This window comes from Dermacentor silvarum, chromosome 1 (assembly GCF_013339745.2).
Source record: "Dermacentor silvarum isolate Dsil-2018 chromosome 1, BIME_Dsil_1.4, whole genome shotgun sequence".
Lineage (NCBI taxonomy): Eukaryota > Metazoa > Arthropoda > Arachnida > Ixodida > Ixodidae > Dermacentor > Dermacentor silvarum.
The window spans coordinates 131,056,783-131,078,525 of record NC_051154.1 but is presented as its reverse complement, the minus strand read 5'-3'; the positions used below and the strand labels follow the sequence as shown (position 1 = coordinate 131,078,525).

Sequence of the window (21,743 nt, the reverse complement as noted above, 5' to 3'; positions counted from 1 at the left end):
TTCTCTCGCTCTCTGTCGGTCGTTCTTTCTCTCTCCGCATCTCTTTTACTCCTAGCTGTGCTTTCACTATTGACCTTAAACAGCTCCGCTGTAAAATCTCGCCACATAGAAGGTAACTGGTTAAGCTGAAACTTACGATTATGTCAAGCTATCGTCCACAGCGGGTTTGTTCACATCACATTCACATCACCTTTCACATCGAACATCCTTAATTACAGAAGGCGCAGTCCTTAAAAAAAGAAAAAAAATGATGCGCCATTCCACTCTGTGAAAGCAGCCAGGTGGCTTCTTGGCACAACATTGTTCAGAGTGCAGTTGCACCCCCTCTTTAATGACACTGCAGTAATTGCTAGGCACGCACATTACCAGACCATGACTTACTATATTAATATAGGTTGCGGCAGTTGAGTAAAAAGTGGTACGTAAGCAAGCCTTCAATAGCCCTATCGACCAAGGAGCTATGCTATATTTGGGATGCGCGAGAAAAGATGCGCCCGCTCTTTGACACTGACTGGTGTCGAGCGTTTTTGTGTTTTGCCATTGATATGTGCAAGCGTCAGTGTGAAATCGCGCATGTGCATCCCTGTAAATATGCGTGCGCTTTCGTGAAAATTAAAATCACTTAGAAATCAACACTTGTCTTCGTTTGTCGCCTCTTTCGCCGTCATTTGTCTATACTTTCGCGCTGTCAAACATCACGAGACATCAGGGGAATGAGCCTATACAACGGCTATTGCTGTATAAGAAAGTTTTGGCAGTCTAGCCCGCGAAGGGCGAATCATTGACAGCTATATATAGCAATGTTTAGCACTGCGTTTGAACTCCTCGGACGGTATTGTAACTATAGACATGTGCGACATATTGGCGCCACGCAGCACGCAAGGCTGCTAGGCAGAAGAAACAGCACTCCGGCAGCGCTACCAGGCGTCTCACAACGCTGGTTTGATGAGGAGCGCCGTTAGTCACACTTCGATGATGCACTAGATGAGAGCGACGGTCGACGTTAGTATATAGGTATAGCACCAAGGGAAACGTTAGATAAACATTAGCTCGACCTTTACTGTCCGTTCCGCTCAGGCAAGTGCATACACACAGCAGCTCAGCAGGACGGCCAGCGTGCCTATATAGTGTGCGTGCGCACACCGCTCTCCGGCAGCGGAAGGCAAGATGCTGCCCTGGATTCGCCAGCGAGCCGATTGAGCGCACTACTTCGCTTTGTCGTTATTGCAGTCAAACGCACTCCGCGCCTCTGGAGACCCTGTTATAGCGTTCCGCGCGCGAGCGGCGCGATAGCGGTACAGCACGACGACGGCGGCGCCAACGGTGACTGCGCGAACGCGTCTCGAGTGTCCGAATAATTGCGATCGCAGTAAATAATAAAAAAAAGTAAAACAAAGAAAGAACGAAAGAAGGAACGAAAAGGAGGACTAGTGGTCCGGATACGACAAAGGGCGTGCGCCCAAGGCTGCTGGCTCAAGGCAACGGCGGGCACTGATCCGACGGGCACGGGCCATCGCCGAAGACGTCATAAGAGCCCCGGACTAGGGACCCCTTCCCGATTTTCCCTTGCGTGTCAATAAACATGTTTTCATCATCATCGCCATCAAGGCAACGGCTAAATTTGCAGCGATCTACCAAATTGACAATTCAGTAATGCGGCTGTTTGGGTTTGTTGGTACATCATGATTGGGAATTGCAGCGCAGTTATACACAAGGACAGAAGAAACGAGACGACAGACGAGCTGTTAGCACTCGTCTGTCATCTCGTTTCTTCTGTCCTGTGTATATTTGCGCAACAATTCACCAATAAATTGATAAGTTGTACTATAATCTACGTAGTACTGAGCCTATTTTTCACGCGGACGGCAGTATTTCGTTCAAACTTGCAGCTGCGTTGGGCGCCAGCGCTGCTCAGCCGGCCGGGAGCGTGCCGGCAGCTGGCGCATTGTTGCAGGTCGGGGTGTAGAGAAAAGCGCGCGAGGATGGCTGCGGATTCATTCAACGAGTCGGTTATTTGCAGCCCATTCATGTGCCATCGTGGCGCATTGCCGGGTGACGCCACGTGGCCGGAAGCGCGGGGCCCTCGACCACCGTCATCTTGGCATCACGTGACCCCCCTCGAGACGGTAGGGTGACGAGCAAAAGTGGCTCCGGAGCCCCCGCACCAGCTGTGGGTGCGAGCGCGTTGCGAGCCAACAGCACGCTGAACCCAAAGAGTTCACCGACTGGAAGCCGCCCTGGCGGAAGTGGGGGCGCGCGTGCCGCTCGGCACTGCAGTAGTGTGATGCCCCCGGCGCACGAGCGCGCGTCCCCGACACTCGTGGAGCTCGTAACAGAGCGCGCGTGACGTCATCCGGCACCCGGCTTGCAGGCAGCCGCCCGTTGGCGCAGGTTTGGGCTCGTTAGTGTAGTACGTGCCCATCTGCACCGGTCCGCGCTATGGTAATAGCGCGGACTTGCTCATTGGTGAGAGACTAGATTTGAGCTTCGGCCGACGGAGGATTGAAAAAACCATGAGGCTGCTACTACAGTATACTTCTTTGAGCGACCGGTACTGATGGGAAGTTAGCGTGTCTTTCCAACACCAAACGCGTCTCTGTGATTACTTGGCTGGTATGGGTTGTAGACGTTGAATGATCGAAGCTTGAAGCACCAGCTTCAAGGCTGACAACGCGTCGGCAAGACAGATGGCCCGATTGATATTTCACGATCAGGTTTGGCATGGTCTGGGCAGATTATCTGGCGAAGTTTCATTTAACAGCGGTAGAAACAGACTCTTCATGGTCACGACAATGAAGATATGGTCAAATATGCGCGGGAAAGTGTCTTGAAGGACACCAGGATAGATTCAATATGAGCGAAAATGAAACTAAAGAATGTAAGGCCAGAGGCAGCTGGGCGCGTTGGTACGAATTAATTGGTACGAACTGGCGGCAAGAAAGGGAGACAAGGAAAGAAAAGATCGAGCTCTCCCTGTTTATTCTCCATGCTCCTTCCATTCATACTTAAGCCGGTCCCCTCCCAGCCCTCGCTCCCTTATTAACATAACATTCTTTGTGCCCGTCTTTGGCCACGCAATAGTTCGGGACTGGGAGTCACAAGGCCGTGAGGCGATTACACTTCCCGTGGCACGCCCCTTTCTCTTCATTTCCACTATATTTTTAAAGCGGATTTTTTTTTTTTTTTTTTTGGGGGGGGGGGCATCATCCTTGGGCAAGCATTATACGTTGCATTCGCCCTCGTGACATCACTGCGCAGACCCACTGCGCATCCGCCTGATTTGGTGTTTGCATTTCGGCATAGCTTGTGAGTGGTGTAAAGCTTAATCGAACGTAAAAATTGCATTGGGTTAAAGTTGTGACCTTTTTAGTGGATAAATATAAACATTATATGAAACTACACGTCGCAAAGGATGAAAGTAAACACACTTGTACACATCGCCTTTAGTTGCATACGGTTTAATACACACTGTATGACTAAAGGCTCGTTTCACGTAGATTACAACATGTGCGTTAGGGCGCGATTTTGGTTAATCCCAACCATATGAAGCCAACAGATAATGAAGCCAAGGAAAGCACAGGGGAAATTATTTGTTGTTTCAGATGAAATGTGAAAGTTATAAATAAAAGGAAAATGAAAGTTGTCAGAAATAAAAGACAACTTGCCGCTAGTGGGAGCTGAATCCACTCGAACACTGAATCCACTCGAACACAGAGCACTGTGGAGCCACAATAAGTATGAGGTGGTGCGTGGAATCTGGAAAGGAGTAATGGTGCCAGCGCTAACATTCGCAAATGCCATTATATGCTTAAAATCGGATATATTGGCGGGTTTAGAAGTTAACCAAAGATCAGTAGGCCGGTTGGCTTTGGGAGCACACGGTAATACGACAAATGAGGCAGTGCATGGAGACATGGGTTCGGCCTCTTTTGAAGTCAGAGAAGCACAAAGCAAAATTAGTTTTGAAGAAAGGCTCAGGAACATGGATGAAAATAAATGGGCGGCTAAAGTGCACAAGTATCTCTACATGAAAAGCGTGGACACAGAATGGAGGAAGAGGTCAAGGAAGTTGGCAACCAAGTACAGGATAATCGAAACTGTAAATAGACAACCAGGGGTCATCAGAAAGAAAGTGAGAGAAATAGAGACCGTGAATTGGATGCAAAGAATGGAAACGAAAAGGACAATGGAGATTTACAAGAATGAGAAGAAAGAAATTAGAAGGGAAAATCTGTACGATAACACAAAGGGCAGTGCCTTGCTATTTGAGGCTCGAGCCGGTTGCCTAAGGACGAAAACATATCGGAACAAATATTCGGAACTAGATGAGACATGTGTATGCTGCAGTAAAGATCCAGAGACCACTCAGCACATCCTAATGGAATGCGACGGGATCCACCCAGCGAGAACCGTAGGTAACGTGCAACTCCCAGAAGCGCTTGGGTTTAAAGTGGAAGGAAACATAAACAGATCAGCCGTAGAGATCAGCAAGAGACGATTAGAGTACTGGTGGAAAAAAAGCAGGGAAAAGATGGATACGACCTGATCTCTTAAAATCATAGGCAGCGGTACAAGCTAAATTTTTGAAAAAGGTATACAAAAATGCGAGATAAAGAACATGTGTAGTATACCTGATTAAATCAAGCAGGCTAGGTGACTATTTGTCGCCACCCCGTTTCAAAGGGGATGCCAATAAATCATCATCATCATCACTTCGACGACGTAAATAAACTAAGAAATTCGCGTCATTATGGACATGAACCGCGCTGTTCTGTAACACAGAACTTCGAACAGGAGGTTTACTGGAGCACTATTGTTAGCGTCCCGTTTTGTGTTTTGTGTTAAAAAACAGCGTGATTAAACATGTACGTAGAACCAACTAGCCTCAGTCACAGCACTGGTATACAGGAATAACTTCGTCATTAGATGCGTTCGAACCAAGATCCCCATGGCTGTTATACGGGCGCAAAAAAAAAAAGAGAGAGAGAGAGAGAGACAGAGGAAAAAAAAAACACATTAAAAGCCTATTTCTTAAAGAAGTTCCCAAAGTGGTTTTAATGGATCACATTTGAGATACTATCAATAAACTTGAAATACCTTCTTTCGCAATTGAAATTAAACCTGAAAACTATACTGTTAAACAAATTGTGCAACACTTTTCGGGTTTACAAGCTCTATCAAGTTGGCCAACCCTCACAGTCAGAGGGTTGGCCAACTTTATGGCTTTCAATATTCAGGAAACCGTGTTCAAGGGTGCATCGATGCGCGTTTCCCCAACCCTCGCGTATACCTGAAGCGAAAACCTGCAGTATTCCTCCGTTCAAGCCGAAGTCCTCGAACGAAGAGCCGTACCGTCGTAATCTCTGCTGTATGTTGCGTTGTCGAGGAGTGCGTATTTAGAGGGGTTGTTCCTGATTCATGTAGGCTGACGTGCCGGAGAACTTCAAAGTTCAGCTCGTCGTCGATAACCCGAACTTCCACTTGGTGGATGAATTTTCCCGCTCGCAGAGGGACAAAGTGACAACATGCATGTTACCGAGTAGTGCAGAGTGGAGTAAGCCAATACCAATCTCAATAATTGCTTCCGTAGACGGTCGGTCGTATGACTGACGTTGGTAGGTTGTGCGAAGGAATGCAAGACATTGTAGCTGGTTAGCGCAGCCATTGACTGGGGGATACGTAGTCTGAGCGGAGCATGTCGGATTTTTTTTTCTCTTACAACGAGGAAGCAAATTACAACAGTCGCGTTACTTGCACGAGCGTATCTTTCGCTCTCCTTCCACTTTCGGAGTGCAGAATCCATTTGACCTAGGACAATTGAGGGGAAAGTTCTGTGCAACCAACCGCATAATGCCAACGTCAGATTAACCTGCCTTCAAGGTAATACCAACGTTGAGGGTGCTTTCAGCTTTTCAATACGATATTGCGCAGTATAGGACGCAAAACCTGACGATAAAACTGGCCTCACAGCCCATATATTATTTTAGTAAGGAACATCGAGCTTGATCGTGAGCACATAATAGGCAAGAAGAGGTACCTTTGTTTCAAAGAGTGAAAGGCTGGGGCCTGAACAGCTGAAGGCGCCTGCAACTTCAGTTTATTACAGCTTTTCTTGCTCCAAAGCTGCAGGGTTCAGACCAAGAGTTCAAGTGCAAGGCTAAGCACTTTCTACGGTGAGGAGGAACGTCGCGCTATAAGGTGGTGTCTTTGTGGGGGCGGGCTAGACAGAAATAGAGCTCCCCTAGCTGTTTTGAAAACCTCCTTTCACGGCCGCGCAGCGTCGGCACTCAAGACAAGGCGGCCGTCGCAGAGGGAGCATCTGATTCAAAGTGACCCCAGCCGGAGGCCGCTATAGCAGCCTGTCTGATTTCTTTCTTCTTCTTCATTTACTGGGTCTACCGAAGAGCTGTTCAGTGCTCCTGCTGATGCAACTCCTAACATTTGGAGCAGCCTCGATATCCCGCAGATAAGCTTTCGTGTAAAAGTTATGTGCGTGAAATAATCACGCTTTTTGGCCCCTTCATATTTCTACGTAGGTACAGATTAGTGCGCACGTGAGTATTTTAGTTGCGTGTTTTGAGAACATAGCTGCTTCAAATACGCGTGCATCAGGATGTAGCCCTAATCTGTATACTGTTTTTATTGCGATAAAGACTTGCCCTTAAACTATAGTTGATCATGAAACCGTCGTGTGTAAGTAGGGCAAAATGAAGAAAAAAAGAAGAGCGGTAACCATCTCGGCGTGGTCAACCTTTATCGATATTGTTTTGTAAGCGACCTCGAGAACAGTGTTTCACACGCAACGATAAGAATTTGACGCTTTAAAGCAGGGTTGTGACTGGAAGGCAGCTGCCCAGTGTCTTCTGTCACCGTTCCATCACGGACCTACAGTGAAGTAGTCGCAGGTATCCGACTACTTCACTACCACGCAATCGACAAGGAACACATCATCTCTCAGTGGATATCTTGCCACTGCGGCATTTCTGGAAACGACAGTGCGACAATACGTGCCACATAAATCTGTTTTTCCGAGAGTGAAAGGAGTCCGCGAATACACGCAGAATTGCCGCGCGACTGGTCGCTCGAGCCACTTTGCGTGTATTCGCGGGCTTCTTTCACGCTCGGAAAAACACTTTTATGTAGCACGTACGGAGCAACAGAAAGCTGTATCGGTAGTTTTTCATGTCGCTCGACAATTTTCTCATTGACACTTTGATAATTAGGGCAGTACTTCTCGATTTAGATAATTAATTACAATTAGCTAATTAAATCTCAGCAACGAAAAAATTACTGGCGGCTACTCCACTGCACTGGAAACACTACGCACTAGGTTTGCTTCGCGCAACACCGTTCCTCTTTTAAAAATCGTGCTACGTGATAACTGGGACACCCTGTAAACATCTAAAGAGATGTTCTAGTTTCGCAACATTGGCTTTGTGCTAGCCTTTACACAGACTGTGACGAACGGGTGCACTGTCTAACGCTGCTTTGCCGTATCTAAGCCTGCGCGAACTGTTCGACACCACCTATTCGGAGTGCGCTTCTCAATATCCACCAGAAAGGTGGAGACGAATGCGGAGGGGGCCTTCGATCACCATGGGGCCAGACGACGCTCGTGCCGGCGTCACCTTGTTTGCCGCGGTGCGCTTTTCGCGTCTCGCCAACCCTCGCTGCAGACCTCGCTGCCGAAGTGCTACGAAGGCTACTCGCGAAGAGAGGGGGAGCCCCCTATCTGGGTCTTGAACCCAGAGTTCTAGTTTTAGCCCGTGGTCGCCAGGTGTTCTTCATTTGTGCCTCGAGGAGACATCCCGTCGCCTGAGCTCCTCCCCTCTCCCACCGCTGCTGACGATCTGCGCGCGCGCGCGCGCGCGCGCGAACCCCGCGCTTTTTTTTTTTCCCTTTTCCGACGGCGTGCACGGTGCTAACTCGGCTCTTCCTTTGCGGTGGCGCCTTCAGCCTACCCCACTCCAACGTGGAACGGAGCAATGTTATTTATGGCTGGGAAATGCAGCGAGCCAGAAGTCGCTCGAGATGGGGAGTCGCGTTGCGTCCCTCCACCCTTCCGTGGCGTTGTGCGCACCTAGTGCTACACACTCGTGTCACAGGGGACGTGCCTTCAATTTTTCCGAAGCCAAGGGAAATGAAAGAGGGCGCTATTTCGCGAAATCTTTGCCCCGGTTTCTCGGGCGGCCCGCACGCCGAGGTCTTCGCAGACCGTCTTTGGAGCCCGATTTAGACACCTGAGAGGTGACGGCTGTGAGGCGCAGGTCTGCGGAGCGGCAACTGTTGCTGATCTTTTGGTTTGCTCGGCGTTGCCTCGCAGAACAACGGGGCCCTCGTGCTGGAATCTCTCCTCGTTGTACGCTAAGGACGACTAGGAGAGGTCGCGCGCGGTTTGAGTATACTTTCAGCTTCTTAAGGTGCCATGGGTGCTTGAAAACGTGTTCGTTGCCTTTGCCTGTTCCGGTTATTGTACGCAACAATTGTTATTTTTATTGCACTGCGAATGTTTGGGTGATAAAAAAGTGCGATGGGGACAGGGACACGGTTCGCGCTTTCTCAAAAAAAAAAAAGAGAACATTATGCGGTGACGTGCGCATTGAAGAACAGCAAACCCTTTCGGGTGCAAGGCAAATAATAATAATAATAATAATAATAATAATAATAATAATAATAATAATAATAATAATAATAATAATAATAATAATAATAATAATAATAATAATAATAATAATAATAATAATAATAATAAATCCGGGAACAAAAAGAACGAGAAACAAGGAAGGTGCACGTGCAGCTGTTAGACCTATATTGAGCGGCTAGCCGAAAAACGAGCTAAAGTATTCGCATGTTATTGTGCATGCAAAGGCTTGTTCTCGATATCGAAGGGAAAGATTTCCCTCTGGCTGCATCCGGGTTACTCTGGTAGCATCAGTAGTTGCTGCGTTATTTACTTTCTTGCGGTATCTTCCTTGGTTTTTCTTTTGTGTGGAGCGCCGCAGGGCCCGCAGGTGGCGTAAGCATTATAACGTGGCCAAAACTGAAGCAGCTCGAGAATGGAGGCGTGAACAAATGAGAAAAAAGCCAAGAAAAGTCATGCCATCGTGCTCGCACCGTTGTCGTCATACCATCATTGTCGTTTAATCGTCGTCGTCGCTTCGTCGTCGGGATTTCGTCATTCTCACACTTTCGTCGTCGTCTAGCCTTCGTGACCATGACGACCGTCACGTAGTCGTCATCTCCATCGCCGTCATGCCATTGTTATCCCGTCATCTTGTCGTTGTCGTCACACACGTGCACTTTATATACAGTTGGACTCAGTATAGCAACATCTCAGCAGGTTTACACCCCGCAATTGTCACAGGACTTAGCTCTGTTCTCGACTGCAGGCTTAGCTCTCGAATTATCCGCACTTCTTCCCTGTTTCCATTGCCCGATATTGTGGGTAGATCTATATCTTCTTAGGTTCCGTCACACTAATCTGAGAGCTAGTTTCACAATAATGACAGCGAGATTACCTGGGCGGTATTTCTGACCCGGTGTCACCCCTTGGGAGGTCATGGCGGAGTGCTCGTCGGTGCCAGCTTGGGTCCTAGCACCTTGTGAGGCGGCGGGTGGCGCAGCACCCGCCGCCAGCTGATTTGTACAAGCCAGCCTGACTGCAAGCGACAAGACACTGGTGACTCTGAAGACGAGTCAACAATAATCGAGGACGACAACGTGGCGAACCTTCCAGACCTCGACATGGACGAGGGTGGCTTCCGAGTTGTGCGCCACCGTAAAGACAGGGCGGAGGGAATTCCAGTGCTAATTACTGCAGCATCCGAGAGAGCTGATTTAAGGCAAGTGAACCCTATTCTCCTGTATTCTGAGCTTGAAGCGATTCTCGGTGGAGCACCAGTGAAGAGCCGCTTCACAGCACAGGGAGCATTGCTCTTAGATGTGGAGACAGAAGGACAAGCCAACATCCTTCTAGAGACCAAGAATATCGGCGGCATAGCCATATCTTCCCGTGTCCCGCACAGTTATATGAAAAACACGTGCATTGTTAGAGGAGTCCCAAAATGGTACTCGGATGAGGAACTGCTCACCTTCCTGAGACCTCAGGGAGTATTTCATGCAAAAAGAATCATCCGTCGGGTCCACACCTCGTCATCTGAATGGGAGTCAAGGCGCACTAACTCGGTGGTTCTCACATTTGCTCCAAATTCTGAACGCCCCGAGAAGATCAACCTTGGTTTCACCAGACACGAGCTTGTCGACTACGTGGAGACACCACCACGCTGTTTTAAGTGCCAGCGCTTTGGACATATCGCCAAGTACTGTCGTGGGGAACAGAGGTGCAAGCGCTGTGGGGGACCTCATGATTTTAAGACGTGTGCAAGCAAAGAAAACTCTGTGTGTGCAAACTGCGGCGGCGACCATCCTGCTAGCTACGGTCGATGTCCTGCGCGGACAGCTGCTCAACGAAGGAATAAGATGTTTGTTTTGGGTCCAAAGAATGCAAGCGCACCATCGAACACGAAGAAGACACTCAGCGCGCCACAACTAACTGCTTTGGAAAGAGACTACGCTTCTGATTTCCCGCGTCTCACACCGATAAACCAAGTTATTGAGCCAACGCAAACGGTCACCACCGCTGAGAAACCTGTTCCTAAAGAGTCCGAAAAGCGCACCTATGCGGCCGCAGTGAACCGACCTCAAGCACCACTTGGAAGTAGTCAGCTGGAAAACTGCCAGCATGTGATACGCGCTCTGTTCACGGCACTACGTTCCCACGTCGCGAAGATGCCTGCGAGCTCAACGAAGGATATGCTGGAAGCAGTGCTGGCTCTTGAGTCAGTAATACTCTGCTCTACTTCCACATACCCTCAGTAGCATAATGACAATTTCTCGCCCACTTGGTCCATTCCGTCGCCCAAAAGTGCCCTTAATAATGCAATGGAACTGCGCCGGTATTCAACAGCGTCTGTGTGAACTCAGCCTTTTCCTTCGAGACATACCTATACCAATTCTAGCCCTCTCGGAGGCTGGTCTCCCTAATGGAAGGACGATCCCAGGGTACACCAGACATGGAAATCCGAGTATACCGTCATTTGCTAATGGAAGTGCGATGATATACATCAGGCGAGAAATACCTCACGTCGCCTTACCAGTGCAGGACATTTGTTCTACCTACTTGGAAGTCACCGCTGTGCAAGTGTGCCTAGGAAACCGAAAACTCAGTGTGGTGTCGGTGTATATAAGTCCACGCAGGAAGGTCTCTATGGAGGCGTTTATAAAGGACCTTTGCATTCGTTGCCCCTCTCCTAGAATAATCTGTGGCGATTTTAACGCACATCATTCGCTTTGGGGAGATAAGATTGCAGATTTCCGAGGCAAGGAACTTGTCGCAGCCGCGGATGCTGCTGACTTATGTATCGCGAACGATGGTAAACCAACTTTCTTCAGACCACCAGATTCATGGAGTGCCATAGACCTCGTGATCCATTCTACAGACCTTTACGTATCGTCGACAACGGCCCCAGACAGGATGGGCAGCGACCATTTTCCGATCTTCACCAACATCACCGGATTTCACACTGCTGGTCGACAATTCTGTGCTGTGACACGCTGGGACACATACAGAGAAGCGTTGGATGAATCCCCTGGTGAGCTATTCGCAGATATGCTGCGGAGCAAGAGAGTGGCTACCTCAATGTTGAAACTGCCAGATCATTTTCCTACTCCTGATTTGAAACTAAAGAACCTCTGCGCAGCGCGTAGGAGAGCGGAGCGGAAACTAATGAGAAAAACGGGAAATCCCTCTGCAAAAACTGAATACAACAGGATAAACGCTGTCATCCGTCGTCACACAAAAAGGTTACGACGAGTTCAGTGGGCTGCTTTCTGTGAGAGCTTATCGGCCTTTACTCCCATGACAAGAATATGGGGAGTAATGAATAGCCTATCCGGAAAGATTCGCCCGCACAGGCCATTTGAAGCACTTGCTTTGAAGCAAGGAAAAGATTTGCAAACCCTTGCAGAAGATTTTGCAGATGGATTCACATCTGGCAGATCAGCAGGAGTATCGAACCCTCTGTTGTCTCAAGCATTCCATACCATGGATACGCCATTCACTTTCCGTGAGTTGGATATGGCGCTCAGCAAATTAAGAAGACGCTGTGCTGTGGGTCCCGATTCGATCAGCAATCAGATGCTGACAAATCTGCCGTACGAACGAAGACGCGCCCTTCTGGACATATTTAATCACGTCTGGAGCACGGGAGAGATCCCAGAAACGTGGAAGATAGCATGGGTGGTGCCAGTACTCAAGTCCGGGAAGGATCCTGCGAACCTCGCCTCATATCGGCCAGTATCGCTAAGATCATGCGTATCAAAGTTGATGGAAAGACTAGTATGTGCGAGGTTAACATGGTATCTTGAGCAAGGAAATAGACTGCCATCGTGCATGACCGGCTTTCGTCCACGGTTGAGTGCCCAGGACAGTGTCTTGGATTTAATAAGCCATATCGAGCACCATCGCGCGGACGGCCTTTCCACACTCGCCATCTTTATGGACGTTGCCAAGGCATACGACTGTGTGCTTCATACAGGCATCATCAACGGACTCCAAAACATGGGTGTCTCAGGAAATGCTCTTCGATTCATCCATGAATTTCTCAGAGATCGGTATGCCCAAGTTAAGCTCGGAAGTATAATGAGTGATAAGCGACGAATTTCCCTCGGTGTCCCACAAGGAAGCGTCCTATCTCCCTTGCTTTTTAACGTTGCCATGGCCAGCCTTCCAGATGCACTGAAAGTAGGTCGGACGGCAGTTAAAATGTCCATCTACGCAGATGACATCTGCATTTGGATCTCGGGGTACCAACACAAACGGTTGGCCCGGATCGCCCAGGGCGCAATCTCCGCCATCGAACGCCACTTATCGATGCTTGGCCTATCTTTATCAGCGGAAAAATCTGCCTTCATGCTTTTCCCGGGAGTGAGACGCAAGTCAACACGCCTGACGCTGAATATCAGAGGGCATTCAATTCTTTGTGCAACTCATGTTCGATTCCTGGGCGTCACCATCGACAGCAAGCTACTATGGCGTCGTGCGGTCGAAAGTGTTGTGGCTGCATCAGTGCAAAGAGTCAACGCACTTCGTCGATTGGCAGGTGTACGTTGGGGAAACAATCCTATGTCCATGCTTAAACTGAATGCGGCACTGATAACAAGCCGCATTCTCTATCAGCTCCCTCTGATATCCCCGTCATCGAGTCAATCCGAGCGCTTGGAGGCTGTGCACAGAAAGGGACTTCGCTTGGCGATGGGAGTTCCACAGACGGCTTCAAACAAGAAAGTCACTAATGAGGCAGAATCTCTTCCACTCCATCTCTTGGCATCTCAGGCGTTGCTGACGCAGCTATTAAGGCTGGGCGAGTCCCGCGCAGGCACGGCGCTTCTCCGGCGGCTAAGAGCAAGAACTCGCTCACATTTCCATGCGGCGCTGAACACTTTCCAATGTTTAGGATTGAAATGGCCTAAACGCAGTCGCCTTGACCCGCCATGGTCTTTTTCGGACGTTACCTGCAGCCTCAGTGTACCCCACCTACCGGCGAAACGCACCATTTCAACTGCAGAAGCAAAGTTTATTGTGCTGGAACACTTGAGCACAGTATTTCAACGCCACTTACAAGTTTACACAGACGGCTCGGTGTGCGCACAAACAGATAGCTGTGCAGCGGCATTCTGCATACCATCCCTTGATGTGTCATGGTCTGGCCGACTGGATCGCGTAGTTTCCTCTACAACAGTAGAAAGCGCCGCAATCACCGCGGCTTTGCGGAAACTACGGGCCTTCTCTGCACGAGATGTCGTGGTGCTGACGGATTCCAAGTCAGCGTTACAGAGATTGCATCGTGGCCTACCTCTAGAGAAATTTACAAGGCAATCTCTGGCACTGATTAACGATCTAACAAGCAAAGGATTTAATATAAGATTCCAGTGGATACCATCACACGTAGGAATTGATGGAAACGAGAAAGCTGACGCCCTTGCACGCCTAGCGCTGACATGTGTCCCAAAAGTGAAAGCTCCAAAAGCTCTTCAGAACCCTAAGGGTGTAATCCGCCTTCACTTTAGGGAGATCCACAAGAATCCCCACGACGCCTGCGTGACTCATGGATTTACCCGCGAAGAAGCGACGCTTTTATACCGCATCAGGACCGACTCCGCGTACACCACAGCTTGGTTATTCAAGACTGGGCTTCGCGCTTCCCCATTCTGTGCTTTCTGTGGTGACATTGGCGACATCGAACATTACATTTGGATATGCCCGCAGTTTGACAAAGAAAGAAAAGCGATGATCGACAGCCTACAAAAGAGCGGTCTTACGCACAGGACATTTGAAGACGTCGTTTTCCCCGGAGGACCTGCGACAACCAGGAAGAGAGTGCAACGACTGCTGCTGGCCTTCCTGCGAGACACGGGGCTCATAGACACTTGGTGACACACCCCTGATATCAACTCGAAGGAGGATCAGGCGGAACAATTGCCGGCTATGTATGCCAGGCTAACCCCGCCTGCTTCAACATCATCACCACCACCACCACCACCTACCTGGGCGGTACCATCCGCAAGGGTTCTGCGGTGGGAGCAATCGCGACACTAACGAGAGGCTGCTATGCAAGCGTGTTAAGTTACGCAAAGCCCTGGCTGGCTCGAGCGGTGGAAGTCTTAACCCAGCCATACGGAACAAACCTACAACTTCCTCCTCACATAACGCCCCCCCCCCCCCCCCCCCCCCCCCCAAAAAAAAAGGGTAAGGCTTTGCTGCGAAGGATAACACCTGGCCACATAATTTATCCGGAGTCCTGAAATATCCACCATAATTTATCCGGAGCGACAATGAAAAGCGCGATGCGCTTGCAGAAATGCGTCACGCAGGTCAAGAGGTGTGGTGTTCGGAGCTGCGCTTGGTCTGTGCTGTGCGCACTGTTCTCGTGAACTCTATGACACGAGAGGAAGAAAGAATTTGTGTACGTGTGTATGTGGGTGCGCGTGCGAAAAAATGTCTCAGAAATTGTTAGGTTGATTCTCTGGCGCTTTCAGAACGCTGTGTAGTCGTTCATTATCGAGAAATAACTACCCTTGGGCACACGTTGTCAAAATCGATGGTGTAGATGGCGATGAGGTAGATGGCACGGGAACTTCAAGAAAGCGACATCATCCGTCTTTCGGTCCGGCGTTAATATTGGCTTACCAGGTCTCAGATCACGGTAAGACGCACTTTTTACCTCAAGGTTCGTATGAATGGACGTGTGCAGGAATTCAACCTCTTCAAAGCAAACAATCTAGAGCAGAAAAAAAAAAGAAAAACGAAGTTTTCTTTTATCATTAAAATTGTTTCGAGGCATGCAAGAAGCGCTAACGACAGTGTATACCACGTACATCACTACACTATAATGACATGGGAGTAACTGAGCGCCTCAAGCACGTTTCTTACATGGAGGGCACCTCGTCACGCGTTTGTCTTTCGTGGTACTCGACTATACGTCGCTAACTATACTTTGTGCTTTTGTTCTGTTATACAGGGGGTTGCTGTCGAGAGATTGATGTAATGACAACCTCGGATACTCCATTTCTCTATATGGTGTGCAGCAAAAAATGTGCGCCACATAGCCAACCATCATACTCCTCTTTCTCTTCCCCTTTCTTTCCCTCATTGCAGAGCAACTGGCTTTAGAAATGCACGTTAGGCCATCTTCTCTACCCTTTCTTGCCAATAGTTCCCCTCCCTTCGTTCGTATGTGTCAGTGAGTTTGCGCCCGGTCTTTCAGCAAAACAACTAAAGTCATCCTGCGGTCCAGTTTCAAGTACTAGCGCATGCGCATTAGTACGGAAAGAGGCCGAATTTTAATCCAAAGACAATCCTATATCAAGGATTACAGACTTTTAGGGCTAGTTGGTTGGATACAGTTATTGGGGCCATAGCGCTTAGGTGACGCGGACAGGGAACGACTACTATAGGACGGGCGCTGTATACCTAGCACCCGTTCTAGTCGTCTTTCCCTGTCCGTGTCACCTAAGCGTTATGGTCCCAACAATCCTACGTCGACTGTTTATCAAAACTGCATACACTTTCTTTCTTTTTTCTTTTTTTTTGTACGTACACAGGGGAGTTGGGCTAGGCACCACGGCCTCATATTTTTTATCAGAACTGGTGCGTCTCATCTATGGAACATGGCACATCACCAGCCGATGTGTTCCAGATTTCTCCATAACCGTACCGATACCCGTACCGCCCGTACCTGCACCGACTGCGGTGGCGGCGCTCCGCCTCGATTATAACGGTCAGCGACAGTCTGACAATCAGATAGTAAGGTTGCCGTGGCCAATCGTGTATAGCTAGCTGCATAGATTCCTTGGTTTTCTCGTTGTACATGCTAATTTGTCGCATATTTAAAAAAAAGTGTGGTCTATATAAGAGTGAAAGAGTATACGCCAAAGCTGAAACCACCGCCTCATGTCCGATCGCACAGCGACAGGGGTAGTGTTCTCGGACGATCACTTTCTTGAATACTTTCACTGTCGCGAAATTTAGCAGGGCTATAGCATCGGTACCCACGAGTGAGAGCGTTCCTGCCACTGCGCTTAGACAGCGTGCATCGCACTCACCATGAATGCTGTCGCTCGTATAGACGCCGATGAATCCGGCGGTAGCCACGCGTAATCTCGCGAAAGCGAAAGTATCCCCGAAAGTGATCGTCCGAGAATACGGCCCCAGTATACCGCGATGCTATAGGCATAGCCTTGCGCGTTCTCGTCAGTTTAGCCCTGCGAAAGGCTGCACGGGTCGCTCAGCTACAGGTGGAATCTCTGCAAAGGACTGACAAAGCTGAGGCCAATACGATAGGGAGCGCAAAAAGAGAATTTTCGTATGCGCAGGGACACTGCATGCAGCGTGGAAAGTGCATCATAATTAAGGTGGACCAGCAGGAGTCAGCCTTCGCGCCGGTTAAATTTCGGAGATAAAGGCGTGCGCCATATCATGTACATGGCGCCGGGAACCTTATTTAATTTGAGCGTACATATACTTATTGCTGGGTACAGCAATACCATGCCCTCAAATTCGCATTCATGCATGCTGCCATTCCTAATGAGTAAGCGTCACATCGAAATGCACTCGAGGCGGTAAACGAAGGCGACTGATTATTCTGTCACTGTACTCGCACGTAATAGCTATGGACCGTGACGACCTGATTCCTGTATTTAATGCAGATTAATTAAGGCAGGTTAATTTCTTTGCATTATCGTTTGTGGCTCGGTCCAGCATTTATATTAGCCGTGGGCGGCGCTCGAAAAATAATTAAGAATAAAAGAGGGAACTGCATAAGGTGCAAATGCATGTCTTCACGCATGTACTACACTCTCATCATTCGAAAGTGCTAAAGAACAAAATTCATTTCTAAAATCACTCGTACTGCATGAAATATTTTATGCAACTTGCCCCACGCATGCCACATCCCTGTTGTTTCGCAGGTTTCCTTTTATACTTCTAACCTTGGCTGTAGGATTTTTCTTTCTGGTCTGCAGAGTCCAAGGAGGAGTTGAGTTGATGAAATGGAACAAGGCTGGGATGATAACCAGAACTAAGCCCTGTTGGCTATCCTGCATAAAAGCACACCCGCATTATTGAGTTTTTGGGAGAAACAGCTTGTGCCGCTGGTGGAACACGTCCCACAGGCTTCGGCTGCTTCCCTGGTGGTGACATTGGCAGATAATTTGGCTCTATTTACCCATCCGTTACTATCCCATCTGATCAAATAATACTACAGCAAGATCTCGACCACGTCCTTCAATGGTGTGATGATTGGAATATCCCTGAACCCTAATAAATGCAATCTTATTTCCACCACTTGCCGTCATAGTCCACTTTACTTTCATTACAATATTGCTGAAATACGTATTAAATCGGTAACTACTGATAAATACCATATTTAACGATCTGTCTTGGAACACGCAAGTTGCTAACGTCACGTCACCAGCTAACAAAGCATTGGGTTTCCTAAAACGCATTTTTCGTAACGCTCCTAAATATGTAAAACTACTTGCTTACAAATAATTAGTTAGATCTAAGTTATAGTACGCATCCCCCATCGAAATCCCGGCGGCGGCGGCCGCATTTCGATGAGGGCGAAATGCAAAAACACCGGAGTACCGTGCATTAGGTGCATGTTAAATAACCCCAGATAGGCAAAATTAACCCCCCCCCCCCCCCCCCTCCTACGGCGTGCCCCACTGAGTACCACACTACGAGTCCCTCACTACAGCGTGATTCAGTATCATATCGTGGATTTGGCACGTAAGACCCCAGAAGTTAATTAATTCCCCCATCGGGAATTTGCCATAAGTATATAGGTCTCAGAAACAGTCTTGAAGAGGTTGAAAATTGTGCCGCTAGATTCATTCATGCTTCGGGGTCATATGACATCAGCGTTCCATCCCTGAAAACCGAGTGACTTTCACCCAAAGGTGATACGTTACACTCGGCTTTCAGGGCTGAAACGTTGATGTCGCATGAACTCGTAGCATCAATGAAAGAACTTATGAAAGATAGAGTTGCAGCGCGCCAACGAAAAGACACAGCTGTCTCTTCGTCTGCGCGCTGCAATTCTGTCTCTCTTTCATAAGTTATTTCACTCTCCACTTAATCAACGCCCCTTACATCATCCCTGCAGCTCACATATCTCATCGCATTGGCCATGCATTCACTACAAGTTACTCGCTCACGGGCCCACACTAAAAAAATTTTCTGCTTCATATTTTCCCAGAGAAGCCAAAGACCGAACAGTATCGCTACTGTATCGCCTGCCCTTCAGGTTTCATGCAAAGCGTAAAAAGTGTACTTTCACACTGAATCGTTGTGACAATTATTCCTTCTTCTGTACAAACCCGCCCCTCAAGTAATAGCCCCTCGAGAGTCTTTAAGGAAATAAAAATGAATGAATGAATGAATGAATGAATGAATGAATGAATGAATGAATGAATGAATGAACGAACGATCTGAGACGATCCAAGAGGCTTTATTCCTATACGTTGTTTATTCCTACTGCGAAAGAATGCCAAGAACCACTGTCGTCGTCTTTTCAAAGACTGTCTATAACAATTCCGTTTTCTTCACGCCACACCCACATTTGCAAGTGCAGAGTTTATTGACAACGTGCAGCATACCTTGCCCACCCTTGCACTATTGCACTTTTACACTCTTGCACTCTTTTTCGGGTGCATTCGTGTAAGAACCGCGCTGTGAGAGATTTTGACATGCTGGAACTCTTTCATGACGTGACATTTTGGTTCAGATATTCTTCGACATACCCGACAGCAATTGTATTCACTTCATGTTAGCCTTTTTAATGTCTAAACACTTCTGAATAGTTTTCTAAAGACTCTTTATCGGTTTCGATGACGCCGCTTCTAGGGCTTGATTCGTGAGCGCTTCGTATAGATATACAATGATCATCGACGACATCCACCGACGCACTCGAAATTCCTTTTAACTATTCAGGAACTATTCATCGTGCGCAATATACGAGCACGTTCAAGGTCAACGACTAAACGAGCCCTTACTTTCGCAAACCTATTTTTCCCCGACAGATACCGGTACATGATAATTTTTAGCCCCAAAATTAAGAAATATGACACAGTTTGCATGTCCCATGATGCTCTGGTAGGACGTTTCGGTTAGTTTGTAGCTCTTTGAATATATGAGCGCGAAATATACTCAGCGGCGCGAGCGTCTGCGACACAACTGGGGCGCTATAACGTAAAATGATTCCAAACTGTTTTGATTCCAAACTCCTGACGTCAAATTTGCGCAACCACCGAAGCAAGCATCGGGCGGTGACCCGCAGCGTTGTCTGAACAACCCAATCAAACACTCTCCTCGTTTATAGGAGGTCACCTTTGTTCGCTTTCAAAACCAATAACATTGTCTACAATCAGCGGTTTTTCTTATCTAATTGGCTGACAAGAGGTGAGGAGCACTCTCTGGTGGAGGGAGTTTCGATGGGGCCGAGCCAGCACAGTGAAAATAGATAACCGCATGAAGAGGGTGGTGTCGGCTTCTCCGATTGGTCCGCTTCGCCTTACTTAGCTTGCGGTGGCTGGTCGAAAATCGCGGCGGCGTGCAACGGAAGGATAAGAATGCCGCTAAAACGGATCCTTAGCAAGGAAGAGTTGGCAGAGCGATGTCGTATGCCTGCCGAAAGGGCTCGATAACATTTTACTGCCACGCAAAAAAAGATATATCATGCGCAAATAAATACATGCTCACCGGCAGGTGCGAGTAGCGAGGGCCTGAGAGATCGTCGGGCAACGATCTTCTATTCCTTTCGGAACGGGGCAGTCTGTGGCTATTCAGAAAAAAAAAAATCAGTTTTGCATTTTTTTTTTTCGCGTACACGTCACTTTGACGTGGTGAGTTTTCGCAGTTTTATGAGGTCGCGTGACCGACAGGCGAAGTGGGCGTAGCCAGAAATCATTGGACCAATAGCAGATGGCTAATGGTGAAAATGCGTCGAATCAGGAATGATTATTTTTGTTTTGTGTGATTTAATCATGCATAATTAGTGTGTATATACACGTTATATCAGATGGGGAGCTATCGCGGTTTTCGTGACGTCGCGTGACAGACAGGCGAAGTTGGGAGTGGCCCGAAAATGTTTTGACCACTCGTGGAGGCTGATTGCAGAAATTGGAATCAAAACAGTTTGGAATCATTTTACGTTATAGCGCCCCTGTTCTCGAAGGGGGCGATGGTTGAATACTAAAAAGCGAGCCCGACGGTTCAGTCAATGAGACTACTGAAATCAGGTGGCCGCCTTCATTTTCTGCCCGTAAAGGTGGATACACAAGCAAGGGCAAAATCCCGCCTGCTCCGCGGGCCATACAGTCACGTGATCACTTGAATCCGGCGCAGCCGAGTTAGGTCGCATTCCCACAGCCGGAGTGCCGTTTGCGGAATCCGCGTGCTTACTCTCGACTCCAACGCTTATTATCAGCTGCACGTTTGCATACTCCGCGTGCTCTATATTCCATAGCGCTGTGAATCCCTCAACAAGCGCCAAAAAAGTGATAGTTGCCTCGTCACTTAGCGTTTTCTTGTGCACCTCACTCATGTTGAGGTCACGCAGCCACGCCAATCTGTCCAATGTTGACAGATTTGACGCTGACTACGCTAAATTGACGTCAGACGACCGCCGAACGGACGGATGGAAATACCGACGAGCATTTTCAATCAGGACCACGAGCGGAGGAGGCCGGACTAGGCGAGGGCGGCACGTTTTGATGACGCGCGCGTGACGTGATACGCCATCCGCTGCGGAAATTCCTCCTCCGTCCGGTCGTGTGAATGCACCTTAATGGGCGGTCATGCCAGTATACCAAACAGAAATATTTTTTTTCTGTCTCTTACTGGGACATGCTTATCGGAGTGGCTTGAATAATGCAGCTGGCTAGCTCTATAGAATGAAACACTGCTAAATATTGAGTCCCAGACATTGGAGACATGCCCCATTATATATATAAAAAATTGCCTGTTTTCTACATTGGATTGTGTCTTTCTTTTTTCATCGAAAGAAAATGGGGTTTAGTAAAACGTTACAATAATCCAGTTGCGGCAAGGCGTTGGCTGTTGCGTTTCTTGAGATTCCATGTTATATTATCAATACGCACTAGCCATTTTGCATGCATGACGT

General features: G+C 48.2%; 2 protein-coding genes across 3 annotated transcripts in view; both read left to right on the top strand.

Moving 5' to 3' along the window:
- The window catches only part of LOC119450390 (uncharacterized), a 171,382-nt gene that overhangs the window by 13,942 nt on the left and 135,697 nt on the right, over positions 1-21,743 (top strand). The gene's annotated exons all lie outside the window — the stretch shown is intronic.
- Positions 1-21,743, top strand: part of LOC119450400 (uncharacterized) — a 169,982-nt gene that overhangs the window by 13,922 nt on the left and 134,317 nt on the right. The window lies entirely within an intron of this gene.